At 36.9% G+C, this 26,391-nt stretch overlaps 3 long non-coding RNA genes across 7 annotated transcripts in view; 2 read left to right on the top strand and 1 right to left on the bottom strand.

The window, feature by feature from the left end:
* The window catches only part of LOC128085187 (uncharacterized), a 33,581-nt gene extending 7,604 nt beyond the window's left edge, over positions 1-25,977 (bottom strand). Inside the window, exons 1-5 of one of the 3 annotated variants that reach the window (XR_008208820.1) lie at positions 25,195-25,977; positions 20,528-20,617; positions 7,855-8,777; positions 6,484-6,560; positions 162-291 (exon numbers count right to left, since the gene is read on the bottom strand). This is a non-coding gene — a long non-coding RNA (uncharacterized LOC128085187). The remainder of the gene's footprint in view (positions 1-161; positions 292-6,483; positions 6,561-7,854; positions 8,778-20,527; positions 20,618-25,194) is intronic. The other 2 variants (XR_008208822.1, XR_008208821.1) reach the window with 2 other exon arrangements.
* On the top strand, positions 2,273-8,366 carry LOC128085191 (uncharacterized). The gene is made up of 3 exons (XR_008208828.1): positions 2,273-3,694; positions 4,973-5,080; positions 8,260-8,366. It is a non-coding gene; the product is annotated as an uncharacterized LOC128085191 (long non-coding RNA).
* LOC128085186 (uncharacterized) lies at positions 10,633-18,148 on the top strand. 3 transcript variants are annotated; one of them, XR_008208819.1, is made up of 4 exons: positions 10,633-12,135; positions 15,329-15,516; positions 16,550-17,396; positions 17,498-18,148. It is a non-coding gene; the product is annotated as an uncharacterized LOC128085186 (long non-coding RNA). The 3 variants fall into 3 exon arrangements; XR_008208818.1 differs by adding an exon at positions 12,863-12,926 and having other exon boundaries at positions 15,329-17,396; XR_008208817.1 differs by having other exon boundaries at positions 15,329-17,396.
* Positions 25,978-26,391: the final 414 nt, after the last annotated feature.

The following is a 26,391-nucleotide window of genomic DNA, read 5'->3' as shown; positions in this document are numbered from 1 at the left end:
GGAATATATTAACATTCAGGAAAAAACAAATACAACGTTAGATACCTAGGGCTAAACCTTTAAAGAGTGCAGATAAACTGAACTGGAAATTGCATTGTGGCATCAAAGAGACAACTTTGGGTTAACAGAACCTCACTCTGGACTCCAGAAGCAGTACTCACCCTGCACATGGATCCTTCACATCTACTGGGATATGCAAGATCAAAAGCTCTGTAAACCAAACCGAGGATGTAGAACCCTCTTCCCACTGCTATAGGCACAGGTTTGTTGCATCTAGCTGCTATTATTTCTCTGAATGTGAAGGAACAGAGACTTGGGAAACTGGTATGCACAAAGGAATGTACAAACAATTAGAACAAAATTGCTTAAGAAATATTATGCTGTCATGAAGTTATCCTGTATTTCCTTGAAACAGTGCTAGTTGTACATGCTGTCTTAAAGAGCATGTACAACTAACTCTTCCAGCTAAATTCATTAATATGTATTTGAGTGTCAGATTATTTTTAAATAATGAAAGGCTAGAGATAAATCACAACCATTAGTGAAGAAGGTGAGCTCTGGTGTGGACCATGCATTTGATCCTCACACATTACAAAGTTAATAATCTCTCTCAGAGTTTTCTACATTCAGCTTTATTAATCGAGACAAGGTTTACACGCAGTTGTGTCAGAATGAATAATTTAAAATCAAATCCCTGAAACAGAAGGAAAAGGATCAGTGCACTAGCTGGTTCTCATTGACCCTTGGAAAAAATATATTCAGTTTAAAATATACTTTGGTTTGAATTTCAATGCTTGTAAAAGGTTGAGATATACAGATTAAGACACTGACCTTTCCTTTTCTTCCTTAGGTGAAATAGAACACAAGCAATGTCCATGCAATCGTTCAGAAAAAAAAAAAAAAAAAAAAAAAAAAAGTGAAGAATACGAGTTATGAGTGTTTCAGTAATGTGAGGATAAAAGTCAACCTTGCGATTCTCTGAGAAGAGGTCATGTTTTGGACTTTGGTCAAACCATCCTGGGAGTTTTCTAAAAGAACCTGAATTACTCTTTTTGACAAACCTATTAAAATATGAAAAGCAGAGGAAGTCATCCAGTGCATACTGAAATTTATAGAGAATGGAATGCACTTTGACCCTGCCAATATGATTGAGAACTGAACAATATCCTCCCAAAATGACCTGCAGCAGAAAGAGCCTCAAAATAGTGTTTAATGAGGCTTTTCCAATACAGTACAGCAATAGCCCAATACTGGGACTTCATGTTGTGACTGCAGTGCTGGCAGCAAGAGTAAATTCCCAGGTCATCTCTCCAGCCTGATGTTCTGCCCAAGATATCAGTGATGCTTATCTCTATCTGACTTAATCTCGCACCTAGAGAGCAATCACAAAGGTTTCATGCCTGTTGATTTAAGTATTTAAATGACAGGTTTGCACCTCATTAGCCTAAAGGATTTGCCTTTTCTCTCCTTGCTTATGCCCTAAGAAAGATATGAAAAAGGCCAGAGTGGTAAGAAATCACATCCCGGATGTATTTTAACAGATTATAGATATCTGTGTCTTTATTGGGATCGTGTCTGGTTATGCCAGCATGCACTGTTATCTGTGAGTGAACAAAGCCCTGAAATAGTAAGCAAGAGAACATCCAGGTTCTGTATTGTGATTAAGCTTTTGGGAGTGAACTGCTTCAGTGTGCTTGGATTGATGCCTCCCAAAGTCAGAAACTGGGCTGTGGCTCTGGAGGGTCTCTGGAGGCAGGTTAAGATGCCTCTGCAGGAAAAGGGCAACTGAATCAGCAGTGTTTAGAGATCAGAATACACATGTTAGACTTTACATGTATGAATGTTACCCAAGCTCATCTTCAGAACAGCTGAATAGTAAATGTAGGTGATTTAACAGCTTTTTAATGGATATAGGAATTTGAGCTGAATTACATCCTTCTCGGTCATAATTGGTTATGACCAACAAGGCAGGCAGTTCCAGTGCTTATTCACAAGATCCCTTTAAGTCCTGACAACATATGGAGTTACAATGACACTCACAAGAATTACACACACATACAGATGAGTAATTTAATCACCAAAAATATATGCTTATAAAATATGTTCTCACCATCCCCATAAATAACAGCATTCAGCATTTACTGACAGGCTAATAGAAATGTTGCCATGCTCATTTTTGGCCAGGAGGAAAACATTCAGCATATTAGATGCTGCTAATTTCTTTGTTTTAAATATGCTATCCTTTTTAAATCTCTTGCATTTTTCCTTCACTTTTCTCATGTGCTATTCTTTATCTCTGAGATTCAGACAGCTGCCTGGTAGGAGCATGGCAGACTGCCTGGTCAGGGAGTGACCACATTAGGCCTTGGAACTGGCTGACAGGATAGTGCTGGGGTAGCCAGCCTAGAGATTTGTGGATGTTGTACTCAGGGGGATGAGGGAATTAGTACTATTAAGTAACAGTTCGTCTTAATAATCTTGATGGTCTTTTTCAACCTAAGTGATCCTCTGTGGCTAACAATGCCCAATCCTGCAGGCCTTGAAATGGGTGCACACATTACTGCCCCACTACATCAAAGGCAGACAGAGCCTTGCAAACCTGAGAGGCACAATTTCATGTATGCATGTGTGTGTGTATGGAGAGTGAAAGATACATCTCCACTTCTGTTGAGCACAATTGGTGTTTCAGAAAGAAATGTAATCTTAGCAGATCTAATTGTACATCCAGGACAGATATAGCAAACAACTGTGGCTTAAAATTCAAAAAACTATTAATTAGGATAATTCAAGATAGGTTAGACTAGGAACAGCCAACCTCAGAGCTCCCAAAAGACCTGCCAAGTGCTAGATGTCCAGACCCAAACAGATATGCAGCTGTGCATGTGCCACAAGCTCTACCAGTTGCCTGCATGGTGCCCTGGTCTCAACTGCACTACGAAGCAGTCAGCAGGTGCTTATGAATGACCAGGAGGCAGCCTTAATGGTGCAGTCCTTCAGGGCCATTTTTTGGATCCCACTGGGCTCAGTGCAATGTGAAACACATGTTTCTCAATTAATTAAGGCACTTCAATGTGTTCTTAATATTTTTTTTGGTTTTTTTGGACTTTTCATGAGAAAGAACTGTATAAATTTAAGATGCGATCACAAATGAAATCCAGTACGAATAGCTGAAGTCAATCAGTTTCAGTAAACCCAATAAGCTATTGCAAATACATAATTTTATCCAAGAATTTGGCTAGCACTATTGGGATAGTTTTAGATGCATTTGCTGAACTATCCTATAATTATAGAGAAGCTTTTGGAAATGCTTTCCTCCCACTTTTTTTTTTTTTTTTGTGTGTCATAAAAAACAGACAAATGAGGCAAACTGCCATTGGCCAGGAGAACTGGATCCGTCTTTGTACTGACAGACTTTACAGGGTTGCAAAGATTTGTTGTCTTTTTGACAACTAGCAAGAGAATGCGTAGGTTTAGTTTTGAGGCTGTCCTGACAAGGGATTTTCTGAGAATTGATTCTCTTGTGAGACTTCTGACATGTAATTTAAACCATCCCTACAGCACATATCCTGGGCTCTGATGTACTGTATCCCAGTGAGTGGGTTTGGAGAAAGAAACAGCTGCTGGAAGAAGAGCAGGTGTCATTTTCTCAGCAGGGATAAAAATGACTGAAAGAGAAATCTCTTTGGCTGATGAGGTATAACAGCTTATGTACTTTCATTATGGAGGGAGGACAGGAGAATTCTGCTTAAATCAGTCATAAGGAAGTACTCAGCTTGAAAGAGAAAATCTCTTTAAGCTACAGCTTAGGCTGAAAATGTTGAGAATGAACTACGAAAGAATTTCTATGATGTTTGAAACAAATCTTGATTACTTAATAAAGTATTTGGGAGAGTGATGCTCTGAGGATCTAAATGTGGTCCTAAATACTATTGGTTATGACACTTGAAAGCTGCTCTGCAGTATACTGGAGAAATTAGACTGAGCGTCTAACTTGGAGTATTACAGAAGTATTTGTTTAAGAGTTTGTATCAGTTAGGACCAGTTTGTGCTTTGTTCAAAACTTGAAGTTAGATAAAATAATGAAGTAGATCTCTGTCAGATGCTCTGAGTGATTCTGAATAACACAGGAGCCATCCAAGAAGTGTATACGAGTCTCCTTTTTCCATCACTCTCTGAATGATGCAGTTATTACAGGAATCTTTTCCTAAGGATTCTTGCCAGACCTAAAAATGTTAATAACTGATCTATTCAAGAAGAAGTAAAACAAAATAGGGAAGAGAAAGGATTTTTTTTTTTTTTTAATGTTCCTAGTAGCTCCCAGTTTGGTTTAGATATGTTTGCACAACAGGAAGGCCTTTCATGTGTTTTATATGCATTAAAATGTCTGTATTAACGTAGGACATGCCTTGGTGCCTTGCTTAAAAAAAGCTACTAAACACAGGGATTATATGCTGAAAACAAGCTACATTATACATCAGTGACAATAAATGTTGATCTTAACTAATTAGTTATATCTCTCATGCCTTTGGATGCATAATTTACCTGTTTGTAGATAATATTTAGATTGAGTTCTGGTCTTTACCTACCAATTCGTACAATTCATACAATTACCAATTGTATTGATATACTTAGTCTACAAGCAAATGGACTTATGTAAAAAACACCTAACCAGGCTTCATGTCCACCAGCTGTGCTCTTCAAATGTTCCGTCAATATCTCAGTAGAAGCTCTCTTTGGAGGTTGTCTTTTTATTCTTTAGTCTAGAATAGAGTTTGCATCAAAACAATTGAAAATTTGTTCTTTTCCAAAATTGCGTTTGTTTTCAAGCATGTGGTATTTTCTCTCAGATAAACCAATTCCTTAAGTTGATAGCATGAGAGAAGATATTCCACTTCAAGCCTTTTTCTTTTGTGTCTCACTGAATTCCATTAATAACAAATGTCAAGTACTGCTTGTCTTGGTTGCATTTCAGAGAAAAATTAGAAGAAAGCTGGTGAAAAATCCTGCATCCGATCAAATGTTTGAGAATCCCTGAAAAATGGATTATGAAGAGTTGTATGTGAACTGTCAGTAGAGTGAGGTATAATGGAAAATCATCTATCCCTTTGAGCATGTCATGGGAAGGACCCTGGGGAGCATTATAGAGCAAAATATGATTGATAGTCTACCCATGTTTTCTTCTGATGTATTCTTATGGATTTTTTTAATGGAAATTGACTTTGATGTGTATATATTTTATATATGCACTGATTAACAAAATTACTTTTGAAGAAATTAATCTGAATTGTATATTTGAATTTATATAATGAGAAATTAATCTGAGTTCCTGCCATTCTTCTCATATTGAGATGAGCTGAAGAAAGCAATGTCATTAAAAGCTCTTTTAAGAATGTTACCTGTTTATTTTACCTGTCCCATGTAAAATTTCAGTTCTATGAAGCCTAAAAAGGAACACTGCAAGTGCAAGTTATTTCCCCACTAACTACACCTAGCAAGCAATAATTTTATAACAACCAACTGCAGGAATGTATAGTGCTGACCATACGAAATTACGCTCTTTTGATGTCAGGAATTTTTTTCTCTTTATGTCATCATAAGAATTGGAAGAGAGGAAAGACATGATGCAGCAGTATGGAGAGTCAACTCTCCAAAATAGGACCATACTGAAATGGATGAAAACAGCAATTCCAAAGAGAGCATGTTCTGAGTACAAAATTTAAGATAAATTATTATATGTTTATACAAAAAGTTTTATTACTTGGCCTACTTTATGGAGAAAAATAAAAACAATACAGGAAGTTATTACTACAGAGGAAGTAATCTGCAGCAGAAGCATCTTACATGGGTCATGTGAAAGCTTGTGCTATGTGAGCTATTTTCATGTAGACTTTATTTTCATGGATGCTCACTGGCAGAAAGATGAGAGAGATAGTATTCCTGACGTAATCTTCATTAATGTCTCATCTCAGAAATAATTACAAAATAAAGCTGAATGGATGGAATAAGCTAGTAGATTATTGCAGTAAAAGCTGACAGAATATTAATATCTTTGTCTAGAAGTGATCAAAGCAGATTTATAGTGGTCAGTGGAATTTTTGAACTATAGATAAACCAGCAGGGAAACTAAAGCAAATCAGAAAGTAATTAATAATAATTCAGGAAAATTACACTGACATTTGGTGGATTTCATTCATTACATTTAATGAAGAAGTTAAATAGAGAAATCAAGGAAGTAGTAATAGTAGTATCAGCAAATCTTTAAAACCATCCACAGAACACAAAGAACAGAAAAACAGGTTCAAAGCAGTGCTACCATAACAGGTGCTCTCACAAGTGAAAACAGCATCTTTTTTTAATTTTTGAAGGACTGAAACCCAGAGTAAAGATTTACAGTGTGTTTCAGTGTTGTTATTAGGCAGAATATCAACATTTCTTTATAAGGTGGGTAGATTGTATTTATACTCAGTAAGATGATTCGCTCACCTTCTAGAGAGGTAGAATTAATTAATTCTTCTTCTAATGTTGCTCTTTCACTCTATTTGTAAAATCTTTTCTGTAAACTACAGAAGACAGAGTTCTGAAAAGGTCACCAGCTTTCTTTGGGATAGGTACAGTAGATTTATGGTATTAATAAATTTGTATACCTTAGCCTATACTGAATTAGAATTTTAAATGGAAATATAACACTGAATGTTGTGAATGGTCAGCTTATTATCAAAAGCAAATCATGATATTACAGATGGGTAGTAAATACTGAAGAGAAAATAGGTTCCTCTCCTTATAAGAAAATGGCTACGCAACTAAAAAATAAATAGACAAAATGAAAAAAAAAAGAAATATTTTCATGTAGATCTAAGGCAAAGACTGATCTCTTGGAACTGATGGCAAATAGCACAGACTTGATCTCAGAATTACCCTATTCATCCTTTCAGTCAATTATATAAATTTTAAAAGATCGTTTTAACAATCAGAATGCAAAATCTGCAAGGACAGAAAAAGCATTACAATCTCAGATTTAGTTAGGTTTGATCATGGCCTTTGTCTGAATGCTGGCAATATGACTCAATCATATGACCCTCTGTTCCAGACTAGATCATAGAAGGGTCCTTAAAATCATTTAGTACTAAGATTTTTCACATTATTTAAGGACAGATTTTACTGTTGTTCTTTAATTCTAGCCTTCATCAGTGATTACAGAAGTCTACTTCTATTCCTAAAATATCTTTAGGCAATATATTGGCTGCTAATATCATCTTTAAAGATGATAAAAAAATAAAAAATATATTTTTAAATCTAGCCGACTTTATTAAATTTCACCGAAGCAACAGAAACAGAAACCTTCTTTAGTAAATTCTTCATAGACATGCCTAAAGTTATATCACTTTTGCAGTGAACTTACTGAATAAACATCAGCAAGAGATATCTGCAGGTACAGACAGTAAAAGAAAAATAAAGGATCAATACTTGCTTGTTGTGATAAGAGGTGGGCTCTGATTTTAAGTTTAGCGGTCATCAATACTTGTGTAAATGTTCTAATGAGGAGTGTTTTTAAAAACTGGAAGGAGAAATGTTTAGATGTGTGTACAGGGAGTTCCTCCTGCACCCCAGGAGAAGCCTGGGTTATTCTGATTTCTATTAGTTTTTCCTCCTAATTTCAGTGTGGTTAGTGATTGAACAAAGTCAATGTGTGAAACTGAAGGCACAATAATACTATATATTATTTGAATTTGGAAATATTTTATTTATCTGTGCCATTGTACTTTTTTTTTTTTTTTTTTTTTTTTTTTCACCCAGATACGTTTAAAGTACATTTTATAGCACAAGAATCAAGCAGTTATGGACAAAGTAACATACTATTCCAACTGTGTGAGAGGAGGTAAATATAGGAAGGGAATTAGGTAAATATGAATGTTTATAAAAAATTCTTCAGCAATATTCACTGGCAGGATTTCTTTGAAGTCTGTGACAACCCTGGGAATAGAAAAACAAGACCAAAGACAAAATTCAGCTTTAAATATTTCCGCTAGTATATTTTCAGTCTTTTATTTTTTTCCTCAGTACCTTTTAATTGAGACCTCAAGGGAGGGAAGTATATTATAATTTATGGTAACGAGTTTCAGTCCCTGGCCTCATTTCCTCTCTTCCGATGTAACAGTAGCAAGAGTTATTTTGCTAGGTTATGAAGAACAGAAAAAGGCCTACTAAAACTGCTGTGCTAGGAAGAAACAGCAACAACTAAAAGAATTTTTTTTTTTGCAGAGTGTGAAATGCATGATGAGATAGTGACTTGCTGAAGACTTTTTCAACATTTCAATCAATACCTATCAGAGGAACTAGAGGAACTCTTCAAATAATCTGAAAGTAAGTCAACAATATGGCTGGAAAGTGAAGTGATATATCTTGCAATGTCTTAGTACTCCCAAGCAGCTAGGGTGTGGGGTATACTGACCTTGGTACAAGATGAACTGGGGAGAGGTCCAAGGCTTTTTTTCTTAAATTAGAAATAGCACTGAGTCTTTTCTGACACAGGTACTGCCAAACTAAAGGTAAAGAGGCTTTTGGACTTAATGGAATGTTGTTTAAAAGTAGGACTGAAAACTGTTCATTGAAAATATGCTTTTATTTTCCTTAATACTTATGGATTTAAGGGTTTCGTTTTTCATCTGACTATTGCAATTAAATTATTACTTTAATTTCTTACTCTATATACATTCAACAGTGATTTTCAATCTGCAGCTCACAAAGCCTTGAACTTCCATTGGTTACTTCTGAGCATGCTGTGAAAGGGAAATTAAAAACAACAAAACAATTCTCACATTAATTTAAATTTGTTGTGTAAATTTTGCACCCTCCTAGAATTACTCTAAGGATTCATTAGCATAAATAAAAAAATGTTCAAAATTCCTCCCCTACAGTAAAAAGCAAGAGTAAATATCAGATCAGGTTTGTTGGCTTTGAATTTTTCTTGCTTTACAATCTTAGAATCATAGGAAAAGAATAACTCCTTGCTAGCCAACGATGTATCACAACACATCATCACATCAAGGCTAAAACTCTTCAGCATACAAAACAATAATCTACATATTTTTTGCAGGAATTACAAATTGATGTTGCAGCCTTAGCAACTTAGTCTGTCCTTTGCAGGACAGAAGCTATATAAAGAATCCAAAAAAGGATTATGCTGATCTTCCATTTTTGTAAAAAATATTAGGAAAAAGTATGCTTTATATCCATGATATGCCTGTCTCTTTTTTTTTTTTTTTTTTTCCACATAAAATATGTATATCAGTAACTGAATGCCATGACTTTCATGGTGAAATTAAAAAAAAAAAAAGAAGTTTTATGTAATGCTCAGTTCTGGATTCACTTGTGGGTATTAATTCTTGATATGTGAAAACAGTTACAAAAGTAAATATTTTGTCTGCTAGAATATTCATTGCAGGCACCAATACTTTATTTTACATTTAGGCCTGTGTTTATGGTCAGTATTACATAAATACAATTTTAAAAGCCTTTGTCTGTGACTTCAAATATCTTTAATTCAGTAATCTGGACAAGTCAGTATTTTATTCACTTTGACGATTAATGGGAAATGTGTTTCAACCATTTTAATTCTGATTTTACTGAATACTTAACAGTTTCTGCTGCCCAGTGCTACTTAGAAAAGTCAGGTCTTGCTCTGATTTATATGGTGCTTTTTGTTCTCATGTTCCAGAGCCGTAACATTTCTTTTAATATTTAATTTAAAAAAACAGCTAAGTCAACTGATTATTAAGTACTAATTATAATTAGTAGTACAAGCATATCTTATCAGGCCCAAGCAGTGAAGTCAAGTTACTTACCTCAGATCTGGGTATGGTGGATAAGAATGACATAGCTACTAGTCAGTTCATATAAAACAAAATTGTTTTTCTGAAGAAGAAACCATAAGAGATAGCAAATACCTGATTTACAACTTTGTGTTTGCCACAAACTTGAATTTGAATCCCTAGATGGTTTTGAATAAATGCATGTGAACTTTTGTAATATCACAAAGCTATTATTATACATATTTAATATACATATATTTCTTGCAACCTGTTTTGCTTCTCTTTGACTACACAATCTTTTTAACTGGCACGTCTGTCATTTTCAAGCAGCAGTATCTGAGCGCTGCAAAGAGAGCAACACTTAAAAGCCAGGGTCTGTGGAAGCATTTCCCCCATCTTACAGCATTTCTCAGCTCTGCTGTGTGCACTGATGACTATACTACTACTTCTTAAGGAAGTCTAAGGTTTGATGTTTTCTATATCTCTACAGGTCCTTTGCAGTAGCAACCTCTCCCCTTGGAAGAACAGAATGCCCAGGGAGAATAGAATTTGCTTTTTTTTTTGACAAAATCAGTGTCTGTCAGATTCTTACAGAGCTATTTGGTTGACTTGATGGTCCACAGCTAATGTAGGATTCATAAAACCTGCATGAGATCCTCAGCAGATGTTTCTTGAACATGTGCTTGAAACAGTGCAAATCCAATTCCCATAAATATTCCTAAGTTACTACTAAAGTAAATAACTTGAGTTCTTGTAGTTAGTTTAAGACTAGAAGGTAAAATCTTTCTGTATTGAATGCTCAGAAGTGGAGCCTGCAGTGTCAGCCTGCAGTGCTTGATAAAATTCAAATCAAATACTTTGTTGGCATGATAAGCTCTGTAAAGCAGTGCCAAAGAAGAAAAAAAATAAATGGAAAAAGACCCTCAGATACTCTGCTTCTAGCTCAGGTTACTGCCTGCCCAACATTTGTCTATCTTGTAGCTGGGGATTTTATTCTCTGTCTCCATTTATCTCCACTGTTATATCCTCATTCGATTCCAAGTAGCTTCACAGCAGATTGCTCCTGCTCTTTTGTGTGCCCATCTCAGAGAAGGTGGCTGTTTCTACAGGGAACAATGTTCCTGGCTGTACGTGGTTGGAAGTGGATAAAGGAAAGACCCTAGGACTGACAGGAGATGGTGACAGGAGAAATGTGTCCGAAGCAGGCATGCATATGAGCTGAGAAGAGAGCAGATACTACCTGCTATTAGGAACAGAAGTGATTTTTTTTTCTTTGTGATTAAAAAGAATAGATTGATAATTTAAATTGTCTTGGGCAGAAGAAAACAGTTTTCATTAGAGAGGAAGCAAGGAAGCAGAGGGGCTAGTGACAATAACACAGCATACAGTGATGAAGTGAACTCTTAGTGAAAAGGAAGGTATTCTACATACACCTCTCAAAATATGAGCACTGCAGATGATTGGTGTAGATTTGCTGGAGATCAGCCTGCTGCAGAGAGGTGAGGTAATGCAAGGAGTCCAAGGAATATCAAATTACCTGTCTGAAAAACCATATGAGTGTTCTGTTCGTGAATATTCTAGTGTATAACCAAAGCAGGTACTAAGCTGTGTCTGCCTGAGAAAGATGATGAGTCCTTCTTTTCCCTGACATGATTTCCTAACTAGGAAACGATGCTGGCCTTATCACTGTAACACAGATCTATTACCTATGAGTGTCTCCTTCACATGAGCTCTGTCTATATCAAGGCCTGAGCCAGGATGCTGGACAGTTGGGAGGCATGCATGTGGCTGTGCCATGAACTTACAGCTTGGCTTTGAGAACATCACAGGTTTGTGCTTCTTCCTCCCTTTATCAGCTTCTTCTGAAAGTATCCCAAGGCATAGGCAATCCTCTCCCATTTCTAGTGAGTCTGGCACAATGTGCATAGACTTAGCTAGGGCTTTGGTGCTCTACTATACTCAGCATATTTTAGTTGTTTTTTTTTTTGCTAGATTTTAGTTGAGAAATAATGGGATTTTGGATTAAACTATATGTTTGATGTGATTTCCTCTTCCCTTTAAGGATTGAAATATGCAGTCAGGTGCATGCCTGTAACAGTTGTATGTTGAGTGTCAGCCTGAACCTCTGATTGACCACTTGAGGCAAGCACTGAGTCAGCCATGGGAGCACAGGTGAAGGCGATTCAGCTGTGTGATGGAAGGGGTGGAGCCTGGCTGCACCTCTCTTAGACCCTATTTAAGGGCTGACTGCTGCTGGAGAAGGATCCTTTTCTGGAGATCTTTCTTCTGTGGGGTTTTTCCTGTGAACCTAGATCTTTGGATACAGGTGAGCATTCCTTCCCTGTTAGTTTCTTTTCTAATTGTCACCATGATAATCTTTCCAGCTGTAATGTCGACTGTAACAACAGTGCATGTAGAAGATGAAAAAGAAGCAGAGAAGACCTTGAGGTGTATGGTTCTGACATTCTGAATTACTGTGATGTCAGCAGGTTGTGTGCATTGGTGACTGTCTTGAGTTCTTGCCTACTAAGAACAGACAGAAAGGCAAAACTTTTTAGCTTCAAGCCTCTCATAGTGCGATAACACTGTTGTGCATCTGAGCCTCTTGCTGTTTTTCAATTAAAGATTTGTTTTTCATTCCTCCTTTAGAAGAAAGTAAAATATCTCAGAGTTTCCTGCTGGCCTACGTATTCTGTAAATGAACCATCCTTTTCATTGGTCTGCTTGTTACTGGAATTACTCTCAGCAAAAGCGTTTAGCTTTTATGTGTTGGCACACTGTGTGCTAGGGAGAGATGAGAAAAGAATCATTATAAAGGAAAAAAAAAGGCAAATCCAAGGAGGTAAAGAGAGTTTGCTGTGAGGAAGATTGCCAACAGCTGAAAGAATTCTTGTTAGTAGTGATGACGAGGAAATAGAGTCCTCAGGGCAAGGAAGCTGCTGAGAGAGGCCAAAGGACTTTGTAGGGAAAGGAGACTAGGGCTGGAGAATGGAAAATAAAATTGTCTATGTCGTAGCAAGGATAAAGTGTTTTTCACTTTGATTTTCCAATAGCAGAAGATAGGAATGTGAAGACCACAATGCAGGTCTTTACAGCTTGAAGGGACTTCATGGCAAGGTGTGATGCTCAAAATATATTGCTTATAATTAATAGCATAACAGATTCCTCCAGTCTCTTGTACTAATAACTACATAATTATGACAAAATATTTATGGGCTTCTTTGCAAAACCTGTGATAGCTAGATATATATTAACCCTTGAACCAGCTAATGTAAAGCTCTGTGAGAGCAAAACAGACAAAACTACTGGCTTTCATGGCATCCATGATATGCTTTTTTTTTTTTTTTTTTTTTTTTTTTATTTTAGAACGCGTACATAAACTTCTAAGCCATTTAAGTGCTTTCATAAACATACTTGTTGTGCTGTGAAGCAATGAGTGGGAAGATGAGGTTATACAGGCTAAAGCCTTTGGCAACGTTCACTATAGCAGTAAAAGTTCAATGAGGAAGTGTTGAAATTGTGTCAAAGGAGATTGTTCCAGCAAAGAACTCAGGACTATAAAAATAAATACATATTGCAGCTTTATGAAATGTTAAAGGACAATTTGAAAAAGGACCTTCAGCCTTTTTGTCCAGATGTTTAAAAAACAAAAATAAAAATTGCAGAATGTTATGTGAATTTTTCCTCTTGATAAACTTGAGGATTAGACAGAAAACTTGGGATTCATTCAGTCCCTCTAATCTTGAAATGACTTGAATCAGTCTCTGTGTAGAGGATAATGTTTACTCACGTGGTTCACCCAGGTCTTTTTTTGTTTAAAAATTCTTAATTTACTAGAAATATAAGGACATTGAAGTATGGAAGGAAGACATAAGCAAGTCTTATATGTAGCATCACTCAGGAAAGAAGTGCTAAAAGAGACTCTTGGAATTATCCTACATTGAAATTAAAATATACATGTTTTAGAAATAGTATGTGTTAAAACAGTTCAATGGTAAGTTTCCTCTAACCTAGCTTCTGAGTTCTGCAAAAATGAATAGCTTTTACACAAAGGAGAGCTGTTCCATTAACCAGTTATTATTTATTTGTCAAGCAGTGTCTCACAAATGTACTGAAAAGGTGAAGCATAGCCCAATACAAACGTTTCCTTTCACTTGATTCATTTTGATGTTAATTGTACAGACCTGTAGCTCTCCTTGGATGAGATTTCTTTCTCAGCAGAGCAGAAACACTTATGTTACAATTAAAAGCCTATTTTCCATGCTCAAGTGGGACTTCCATGGTGCAGGGACCAAGTAATTTTCATGTTATTACTTTCTCAGTATTTTCTGTCTACAGTAGGTTTTACTATATTCTCAGCAAGAATTTCTGTGCAGAACATGACTTAAGGCAGCATGTTGTTTTCAAAAAAGCCGGAGATATAAGAAAAGGGTATTCTGATATTTTCATGTGATTGTTGTTACATCCTTGCTATCTAGTTCACTGTGACAAGGCAGTTGAATTACATTTATGTTCTACTAACAACATTTCTTTTTTACTTTTATTTTTTTCCAAGTAGCATTTTCCAAATCAGAACAAGGGTAGCTTAGTAAGTTTAAGTGCATCAGAAGGGTTAATCTGGAATTGCTTCTTCTGGATAATCTTTTGTGTTGCCTGCTGTTTTCTTTAAATACTTCCAGCTGCATAACTACTGTAATAGCTATCCTAATTTTCATCCAATGGCCAAGACGACAGGAAATTTCACTCTGTGCCAGTTTGATTCTTAGTTTTGCATTTGACATCCACAGAAGTGAAAGAACACACTTAAAACTCTAGTAGAATGCATGGCTTTCTAATAAGCCAATGCAGTATGAATTTATGATCTCCACATTTTTTTGTGTTTTTCTGGTAAGCACCACCAATGAATATTTCTTACAAATCATTTTGGGTTTTACATATGTGACAAGAAAGAGAAGGAAAGTCTTTAGAAATAAAAATATAATTTAGTGTGCTGACAAGCTAAACACCATGTATTTGGTTCAGGGAGTGCATCCATTTTGAAATTAAGTTTGTTCTTAGTTGTTACAGGAGACAGTGAAAGGGAAACCACCTCACTTTTTAAGTGAGGCTGACATAACAGATCAGAATCAATTGTGCTGAGACTAATGGAGTGAGACTACCCACATCATTACCCTGCAGGCATTTCTTTGTCCAAGTCCTCCCTGTACTCACAGGATCTGATTTTGGTATTCATCCCTTTTGTTACCTCTTTGGAAAGATGATTTTGGAAAAAAATTTTTCTCCCCAGGTGTGCTGTTGCAAAGTTTCCTTTAAAGGAGTTGGAGGGTATTAGTGAAAACTAACAGCTCAGGGAAAAAAATAATAATAATAATTAGAATGTTTTACTTTATTTTGTTAATTTTTTAGGCTAAAGTGATAGTGGCAGCAGTATTTAATAGTTTAGGAACTGGGTGCCCCAAGCTCTGTTCCTATCTCTAACAAGGCTCTGCTCATGCTTCTTTTCTTTTTGTACATTTCAGTTCTTTGGTTTATCTGGACTGTAAGTCACATCTGCACTGTTTGTGCAGTGAACATTGTCCACAGTGTAAAGAGGCCATCAGTCCATCTGCCATGGAGGTCCTAAGGACAGAGGATGCTGTTGCTATGACTTAATGTGACCTGCATGAGAAGAGCCCTACATCTAATTACTATTATACCTACTCTAATTGTAATGTATTTTAGAAATAAAAATAATATAGTCTTTTGTTGATGACAGTTACAGTTGTAAAAAGAGATTAAGTGAATGGCTAGCATAAGTGATAAAGTTACAGGCCTAGCTTCCCTCCAAGACATGTCGTCTACCTTCACAGTGGCCCACTCAGGCTGTGATGCATTTTTTCTGAGATACTCTTCCATATAGAGTCAGGACTGTTTAAAGAGTCCATCAACATCAGGCACTTTGGCACGTGTTATGAGTTTTATGGTACAAGGAAAGCTTTGTAACTGTGCCTGAACTGTGACAGTCCATGGGTCTGATTGCAGACTATATTTGTACTGCTAAGTGCCTTGGGAGCAGCAGCCCAATTTTTGTTCCATATCATAAGAGGAGAGAGAATGTGTTTATTCAAAAAAAAAAAAAAGTCACAAAATATTATTTGGAACAAATGAATGTCAAAGGAGATCTCTGAATAGTGCAGTGTAGCCAGAGTTGTATTCTAAAGTGGCCAGTTCATTCCAAAATAGCTAAGCTGGTAGCAAAGGAATTACTGAGTTCAGTTATTTTCAGTGTTTTTCATTAGACTTAGGTATTGATTTTTAACTAATTATCACTTACTACAGGTCACTGCAAATCCAAAGTTATGAATTTGGAAAAGGAACTTAAGCATGGCCAGGGAATCATGACTTACAATTGAGGCTCAATTAGGATTTTTCCACCAACGTGGATTTTACAGGTGTAAAAATTGTAATGTTTTGTCACTGTTAGAAGCTTTTAATGATATAAATAAAGAGAAATCAGAGAATTTTCAATTCTAACAGACATACAAGGAAAAAATGTTTTACCAGCAGAATAGTTCAATTCTGAAGAAGCGGACAATTACAAAGTCTTTGGTTTCTATTACGTTTAGTGGTATGTGGATTCCAGGATAAGTATTTTAAATGGACAATTAATTGCAGAGAAAGGGAGGGAGGCCTCATCCTGACTGCACAGCTATGTCATTGATCTTATGTGGTTTTGGCTTCTATTTCTTTTATCTTAAAAGATATGTGACCCTGTCCATAAAGTCAGGAGAAAACAACCTAGAGAGGTCCAATGGGACTCTATTAAAGACAAAGTCTTCTCACAGAACAAACAAGAAACAACTAAAATAAAGACTATTAGACTATTTTATGGAACTTCCACTGCCAAAGCTAGAAGCAGTCTGAGGTGAGAAGTGTTGAAGTGGAAGGCTTTCTTGTTCAGCATCAATCAAGAAGTGCTGAAGAGCAAATTCATTGCATACAGAGCATAAAGAACCCAAGCTGATGAACTCTCTGTATCTGTACTTCTTCTAAGAGTGTAGATGAAAATTGTAACAGCTCCAGAAACACTAGTATATAACGCTTCCAGTTTTGTCAGTGCTCAGACAAAGGTGACTGGGGTCAGATGGTCTAGACTGTGGAAAATCCTGAGCTGAATTTTTCCTTGGTGATCTCTCACCCACCAGTGCCATACATTTGAGATAAGTGAAATATCGGTTTCTGATTGCATTCTTGTGTGTAAATTATGTAGAGGATGTAAAGGACCAACAAAATATTTTCTGACTTTCCATGGTATGCTTCTCATTTAGACTGTGTTAAATTCTCATTAAAGTTGGTGATTGTGTGTGGACCTTTGCATATTATTTACCTTATTGTAACCAGGGTTATTTGTGAATCTGATTGCCCCTTCCTTTTTCTTACAAGCAAGATGTGACAGGAGGTCATTCTGAAAAATTTCAACTGGAGATGACCTCAAGTCAGTCACTAACAGTGGGGTCTGGAGCTTGTGGATAAGTTTGGCATCACTGTCCTAGCTGTGGGATCCAGAACCCTGTCTGTGTGATCTAAATTTCTGGCTAAAGACTCAAAGTGAGTTTGAACTGGCTATAGGAAGAAACAGCCTTAGGATCATTCCCAGTACAGTTTTCCTTATAACACCCTGTACTGAGTGGCTTCTTTTCTTTTCACAGACTTCATGTGGACTCAAACTCTGTTATATTTTAAAATAAGAGTGATCCATATTAAAGAAGCCAGTAAAGCCTTTCTATAGTTTTGTCAACAGCATGTTTCATTTTTTTCAAAAGCTTTCTGACTCCAGTGGCATCAATCATCAAAGCAACTCAAACTGTTTAGACTGCTTCTGGACCTTGCTTGAACTATCCATCAGGGGGGCTTTGGGAATAGAAGAACAGCAATTTTTTAGAGAAGATGGAACAGTAAGGAAAAAGCTAAGCCATGTCCTTTGTTTGATTTCTCTTGTGAAATGAAACAAAAGAAAAAGATACTGAGCTGCCTGGACTAGTAGAATGAGCAGTTCAAAACACTACATTTTCAATTTGTTTCACTGGAAAGAAGTTCTTTGCTGCTACCATTTCTTCTGTTGTATAAAATACCTGTTTGCTCTTTAAAATGTTCTAAAAATATATAAGAAAATGCGCACTCTATGAACTGAGTTACTTCTGCCTCCTCACTTGCTCCTGTCAGCTCTCCTACTTATGTTTATTTGTCTTCAGATTTTCCTAATGTCCTGATTTTTCTGCTGCTGCTGCCAGCACTTTGAGAGATAGACACATCACAGAAGTGAGAAAAGGAAGAATCCAATAAAATTGGAGTTAAATTCATGGATTTGTGCTGCAGTTTGTTTTGTTAGAGATCTCATGGACAACCTACATTTATTTTATGTTTCTGAATTTTAATATAGAATATAAATAAGGATGGCAGTAACTCTCTGTTTTTCAGAGATCACGTGAGGTTAAACGAGCATGTGCAGTTCATACTTTGAGAATTGGAGTTATACGAGTACTTTGGGTAGATGTATTAATTGTGCTCCTCTGAATGCTTCCCTTGAATTACCTGTCTCACCAGGACAATTGTGATATGAAGTAGCTTCTAACATCCATCGCAGTAAATACAAAAGCCAAGAACTATGGAAATGTCTTTAAGACATTTTTGAGCAAGGAATTATTTACCTCAAGTTTAGGACAAATCAAAATGAGATATTTTATCATCCACAAAAATTAGGTGTGTCCAACATAGGAATATTTGGTCTTGTTAACAAAATAATAAATACAAGGTTATGGATCTAAATATGAGAAAATGAGTCTCTGTTGTAAGTGGGCAGATAGATAGAAATAGAAAGCAACCCTGTCACTTTAGTCTAGCAGTTTGCTTGCTTAGCTACCATCATCATTATTTTCTGAGACCTTATGTTATCAGGTGAGTTTAGCACTGTACTTAATTTACTGAATGCTGCACTAACAAACAGTTTTGTTTACCCTTCAAAAATGGTATTGTAATTTCTTTTCATTTGTACACAAACATAGATGTTATGTACACAATACACTTTAATTAACAGAGAGAAGTCTGAGGAACGCTAATCACATTCTTACTACCAAAATCTATCCAGACTGCCTCTCTGAGGGAAAATGTGGGAAGTGACGCCCTCCTTGGAGGGGCGGAGGGGGTGGGTGGAAAGAAACAAACACAAAAATATTTTCTTTGATTAGCTTTATTGGTCACTGAAGGTCATTTTTCTTCTAATGAGGTATAGCTGCAGGTGTCTTTTATCTCTATATAAATAAGGAACTTGTGAATACTGAAAACTCCTGAGGGACGGGTTTGTGCGTTTAATGTTTCTCTTTGATATCTGAAGAAATAGTAAATAGTTCTTATATACTATATGCAAGGCTAGGCCAGAACATCTGCACTCACTGAATATATCTGACATAAATTTCCATGTTGAAAATGTCTCTTCTGCATCTATTTAACATGGTCTAGTTCAATTCAAGTTCCAAACTTCACCTATTTTTAAAGGCTTGTTATGTAATTTAAGTCCCTGTGGTATTTTTTTCCAGAGGTGTCTCATGCAAACCAGGGGAACTCCATTTTGAACTGATTAAAACAAACTGCTTCATCTCCAAGGACTGGAAATAACCACTGTTCCTGCACCTACTTTTATGTCCTTTGTACACAGTAAAACTAAGTTGATTCACTTGGAAGTTTACATATTGATTTTGTTCCTTTTTTTTTTTTTTTTTTAAATGAAGAATTTCAGGAAAAAAGGCTATAAAGTGTTAATGGACACAGAGTGCTGATCATTGGCCCACTGTCCAGGTGGAGATCAGTAATGCGTGGTATCCCTTAGTGGTCAGTACTGGGACTGGTGCTTTTTAAGATCTTCCTCAAATACATCAACAGTAGGATCAGCTGTACTTTCCTCAAGTTTGTGATGACATCAAGCTGTGTGGTGCAATTGATGCACTGAGGGATGGAATGCCATTCAGTGAGACCTAGACAAGTTCAAGCAGTTTGCTCTGGTGAAACTCATGAGGTTCAACAAATCCAAGCGCAAGGTCTTGCACCTGGGTTGCAGCAGCCCTCACTACCAGTACAAGCTGGGAGATGAAAGGACTAAGCACAGCCCTGATGGAAGGGACTTGGAAGTACTAGTAGATGGTAAGCTGAGTGTGAGTCAGTAATGTCCCTCACAGGCTACAACAAAAGTGTGACCAGAAGGCTGAGGGAGGTGACTGTGTTCCTCTGCTCTGGTGAGACTTCACCTGGAATACTCTGTCCAGATGTGGAGTCCTCAGTACAAGAGAGATGTGGTCCTGTTGGAGCACATTCAGAGGAGGGCTCCAGAGAGTGCCTTTTCAATATCGAAGGCTGGGGTACAGGAAACCAGGATCTTTGGTGACAGTACAAGGGGAAATTATTTCAAACTAAAAGAGGGGAGATTTGTATTTGTATTTAGGAAGAAGGTTTTTTACAAAGAGTGGTAAGGCACTGGAACAGCTGTTCAGAGGAGATGATGGGTGTCCTGTTGCTTGAAGCATTCAAAGTCAGGCTGAACAGGGGTCCAAGCAGCCTGATCTAGCTGTGGGTGACCCTGTTCATTGCAGGGGAGTTGGACTAGGTGAACTTTTAAGGTCCCTTCCAACTCAAGCAGTTCTATGATTCTATGGAAGAGTGAATTTGACTTTTTCCTTTGAAGGACTCACCTTGTATACTCTGTTTCATTCTTCCACAGTGAATTTCTTTTTAGTAGAACTTTTCTGGTATTCTAAAATATATCTGGAAGTGTTAAGAAACTGAAAATAGAAAAATGTTAGCAATCCCTTTATAGTTTTGGTGTCTTGAAGAAATTGCCAAAATAATTTGAAACCCTGATTTATTACTAAGTGCAACTGATTCAGTACTTTCCTTTGAGATATAAGGGAAATCTTCAGGACTGGTTTTGATATGAACACCTATCAGGTAAGTATAAATTATACCCATAAAACATAGCTTTAGAGCATAATGTAAGTCATATGTATATATACTCCTTGGTTGGAGGAGAACAGGTATCACTATTTTTCATAGTCTTCCAAATTAACCAGAACATCTCCTTACCAAAATGCTGTACATGTCTCCTAAACTGGTTCCATCTAAATCAGTAAATATTCTATGTTTAATTGTAAATATGATTTAAGTTCTTCTGTTTTAATGACAGTTAAGCATATTTCTGACATTCTTTTCCATAGCTATTTTCCCACACTAATGTTATGATGTATGGAATAGACTTTTGGGAAAACGTCCAAAATCCAGAACTGTTCTCTTTGTCCTTAGTGTTCTGATTTAATCTCTTTTAAGCCTAATCTCTTTTAAGCCAACCTAAACTAGTAATGCTATCACTCCAACACCAACCATACCTTTACACTGAAGAAGGTAATTGAAAATGTTTTGAACAAGTTGAATTTCATCAGTGACAAACACTGTCACCTTAAACACAGGTCTACTTCGAGAAATGTTTAAGTGGCATTTTCATGTTCCTGTGTACTTTCAAATCATAAGGAACAGAGATAAATCAATTGCTGTTTATTTCAGCTAGCATTGCAGAGTCAACACAGTCAAGAATAGTAAGAGCTTATTCTTTTTTCCTTCTCACACACTGTGAAAAGAACTTTTACCATGGCTGCAAAGGCTGCAGTGTTGTGAACCCTTCTACTTCCATGTGCCTAAGGCCTTAATTCTTGCGTTAGAGTATCTATCAGGTGCAAGGGAAGGATGAGAAATTATAATACGGATTTGAAAATATGATGTTAATCCTCCATGCTAACAAATGGAAGGCAACAATTTGTTGTAAATCTACAGAGGAAGAGCATTTCTACTAGGTATCTGTGTAATATGTGAATGGCAGTATTGTGGTGATATTTGAATTTCACAAATTTTATTTTACCCAAAAGTTACTTTACTCCAATTCTGTGATTAAATAAAACTGAAAAACAGATGAATTTTGCAAGTATATTTTATAATTTTATAGTGTTAAAGTCTCCATTACACTTTTGGACAGGGATGATGTTTCCCCTTTGACTTGAAATCTATCAGATCTTGATATTTCTAATTTTGTTTTATGTTATTCAAGCTCTTGCACTTCTTAACTGAATTACAACTAAGATTCATTCAGGCATCACTTTCTCCATGCTTCTGTCATCATACTATCCATTACAAGATATGCTGATCTAGGATTTCAATTTTTGTTTAAAAGCCTTATAATATTGCATTTAACAAGACCGAAATTCTGGAAAATACTTTAAAAAGCTGAAGAAAAGTAATTGAGTAATTATGGAAATGAGCTGCTAAGTGTCATATATGTGATTTAATCATATTTACTGTAATGACAGTGTGGGAAACTGATTCCCAGGAAATCTTAATTTATTTCTAGAAAGGGCAGGGTGCAGCACTGAATTTTTCAGTATTCAAAACCTTTTACATGTGGAGGTGATTCTCATACAGATGTAAGAAAATCCTTTGAGAAAAAAAAAAAAAATATATATACTTTTTTTTGATGTAGGTTCTGTGTTTCAGAGAAGAGGGGACCTGAAGACATTGTCTATTTCATCCTTTTACTCCAAAGCACCATCATCTACGTCTACTCTTCTATTTATCGCTCTTTACCAAACCCATTCTTTGTGACCTGCAATAATGAAGTCACCATACTTTTCACAAGCAGAGTGTTTCAAGAATTTACTGTCCCCTTACCATTTAGAAAGTGTATGATAATGACTAACCTGGACTTTCCTTGATGCAGTTTAAGTCCATTACTACTCCTTTATCTGTGAAGAGCAAATTATTATCAGATTGTCGAAGGAGCTTTTAAAGTATCTGAAGGCTGTTCACTGAGTCTTCTCTTTTCTAAACTAAATATTCTCAATTTAAAAGACTGCGATGAATTTGTACTGAAATCAACTATCAAAAATAATAATTCATTGAGAACATAAAAATCTATTTATAAAGTTACCTTCTATCATAATAGGAACTGATTATAGGCTATTTAAAAATAAATTTTTAGTGTTTTGCCTGGCATGAAAGCCAGTCAGGAACGTTCATATGAAATGTTATTTTTATTCTTCAAACTTAAAAACCAGCTCTGAGACATGGAGAGTGCAATGCTTAACTATTAGCTCGGTTAATATTCAGCTGAGGTTGTGACCCACGCTGTGAACAATTTGGGATGTGAACTTCAGCACCTCATACTGCAGGTGAGTTTTCTAACCTTTTTTTCCTGGTCTGGGGAAAGGTTCCTTTGTGACTTTTCACTTTCACAGGGCTTTGTTTCATATTGGCTACTGCATTTGAAATGTTAAATATTTTCTGGATGAGAGCATCCCCTTTCTGTTTCAAACTGAAGTTCAACTACACATAGGTCAAGGAAGAATATTCTGTGGAGTCACAAAGTGAAATCAGAGAAGAAGCATAAAACTGTTGTGTATTTCTGACATTCTGGATATAACAGAGGAAGGACAGATACTGTGCTGCACCAGGGAAGTAAAAGCTTGCGTAACTTTGTCTTGCAGGACACTGTTGTACTGCTGAGAATTGTCTCCTTAAGCAGCAAGGTGGTGGCTTCCATGGAGACCATGAAAGCTTCTGCAGCATGGTAGAGACTTTAACAGTCATAGATATATCCAGAGCTCAATTAGGAACTTAGATGCATAGTTGGATTCACATCTGTGGTTTGCATGGCCCAGCACATAGCTGCCTTGCACACTTCAAGAACCAAGGGGAAATTCTGAGCTGAAATGCACAGCCCAAGTGAAGAAGGATCCTGAGAAGATGCACTCAGACAACCATATAGAGCAGCCACAAAAATCTGCTTTTTTGCAAGCTTGACAAGGAGGCATCTACTTATAGTAAGCCTTTCTAATTTGTTTTGCCAAAAACTGGATTTATTATTAGAGAAATTAGCTGCAAGTGAGATTTCTAAGAAACCATACATCCAAATAATAAAACCAAGTAAATAACTATAATATTGACTTGTTCAAGAACTATATTCATGGCTCTGTTTTCTACCAAGAAATTTAACTGAATGCTCAAAATTTGCTGGTATCTTAAATTTCACAGAATCGCAAAGTTCTTTTCAACTTTCCCTTACGGTACTTGTTGGCTATCCGTCTTGTGCCAGTATTTAGCATCTCTGCCAACATACCTATCACCCATAGCAGTAGATCATAGAAACATTGAGAGAGATGCACATAGTGACCATTTTAAGCTGGTTAAACTTTCTGTCCACTACTAATACGATTCTCTAAAGTGAACTTCCTCTTTTTTTTTTTTTTTTTTTTTTTAAATAGTACAGCTGTAGTTCAGATTATCTCACACCTACAATATGAGACTGAGGCGTTTGTGAACAAGAATCTCTGTTTTGGTGGTAGAAGGTAAATAGACATGTCACAGCCAGCCATATTTTATTAAAAAATGTTGAAAGACATTAAGACAATGCCTTGTTGAAAGAAAGAGGTTTATCTTTTAAAGTTGACAAATATTTAGACACTTTTCCCATGACAGTCTCCTTTCTTACATAACATAATGAAGATCTGATGCAACCCAAGCAGGTTTTACCAAGTAAAAGCAAACCATGGCGAGAAGGAAGCCATACGTCAATCTTTCATTCTCTTTTCTGCCCTAATTACGACTCATCTGTTTCAACATGACTTTATGATTTAGACCCCTCACACTTCTCACTTCAAGACAAAAAAAATCTGCTTTTAATTTCAAAGGTGTTCCTCATTTTCCTACTTAATTTATGCTGTTGCATATGACATACATATACATATAGAGAAATATAGAATTTCCTGGCACTAAATCTGTTGCTGGCTGTAGTGTGAACTAAATCAATACATAAATATAGTACCAGGAAAAAAAAAAAAAAACAGTAATCCTATATCTAAGTCGGAGTAGATATAAAAACAAGTGATAAGAGAAGATTCACCTGTCATTTGTTACTATAGAAAAAAAGGACCGTGATTTTTTTACATCACGCTATGCAAAGTAGACAACTCAAACATTTTCCTCTATAGCAAAAGCAAAAAAAATTGTCATTCAAAATCACTGCAATAAACCTGCTGATCTGGTGTTATACTGTGCCTCTAGCAATAGACTGCGTTGAACTGGAAAAACAAACAACCAAAATTGTCAGTTCTGCAGCATATTACACATTAGCCCGTGAGGATTTTCTCCTGTAAGAACCAGCTGATGCATTATTTGTTGCTGCTGATACTCTACCGCAGTTTTGGGTGCATCGAGATTGTATAATCAATGAATATTAAGATGCTATAATTACAAAATAAATGAGAGAGTTTGGCAAAGTAGATTATGATAACAAAAAGAGAATAGATAGAAAGCTTACCCCTATCCTGGGCTCACTTACAAAACTCCAGCAGAGCAGAACTCCAGAAGAGATCCTTCCCCACTGGTAGCCAGCTCTTAAATATATTGAGGAGCTCCACCCCTTCCAGCAGTACAGGTGAACTGCCTTCACCTGTACTCCTCTGGCTGACTCACTGCTCGACTCAGGTGATGAATCAGAGGTTCAGGCCGTGACTCAGCAGTTCCCATACACTCCACCACTTCACAGCATGAACCAATGATCAGGTTGACTAAAGGGTAAGCTTTCCCTAATACAGAGATCCGCTATATCACAATGCTTATACAGTTTTCATCGTGACACATGTTGGTACAATTTGAGTGATGATCAGTGAATGTCCATATTCCTTTATGGGCCACTGCTCGATGATGTTACTGGAGGCATGTAGCCGTGAGGTGCAGGTCTGTTCTATGTTCTATCAGTCCCGTGTAGACCATCATCGGGTGTTGCACTACATTCCAGTAGCACTGGAACGCTTTGATGGCATTTTGTTCCGTTCAGTGATCCTGAAGGCTCACAGACTCACGGGGAGTAATACAGATGTTTCAGAGGTACCAAGAGGGGAAGGTCTGCTCTCCAGGGCAAGATACAAGCAGTATTTCTATCGTAGGTCAACACTTCCACTTGTGTGGGGCACATCCTGGCTGCCTGAACCACACCTTCTGGCCAGATGTCTGCGCTGCATAATTGTATCAGGCACCAAAGGAGGTGTCCTGATCTGCAACAGGGACATGATGGAGGTCCCTTTAGCAATGAAAATCGGAGTGTTGACCACAATATCAGTAGGCCATGTACTTACTACTGGAGGGACTACTAAGCCTCCCACCTCCAACAATCTCCCCCAACCCCCCCACACCATTTGGGTCCTACCTGCACCTTCTAGGGCCATTTTATTCTATGGGTACCCAGATCTAAATTCTCAGGGGCAGGGAGCTGAAGATTATTTTTGTTACCAATCTGGGGTCTTACCTGATGATCAGTGCCTGTAATTTGGATCCTAAGCGGGGTGGCCCATGTTGTCTGCAACATTCTCAGGACACTGTGTCTGCCGCCTCAGGGTCTTTCATTCAGGTCCCACATGGTTTCATGCAGTCTTTTGTCCATCCCTGCAGGGACTGGGAGTCTGTCTTCAGGGCAGCCTTAAGAATACCGTTATAAGGTTCGATGAGGCCTGCCCTC

Source organism: Tympanuchus pallidicinctus, unplaced genomic scaffold (genome assembly GCF_026119805.1).
Source record: "Tympanuchus pallidicinctus isolate F22 unplaced genomic scaffold, pur_lepc_1.0 scaffold3, whole genome shotgun sequence".
NCBI classification, from domain to species: Eukaryota; Metazoa; Chordata; class Aves; order Galliformes; family Phasianidae; genus Tympanuchus; species Tympanuchus pallidicinctus.
This window is presented reverse-complemented; position numbering and strand designations above follow the sequence as displayed.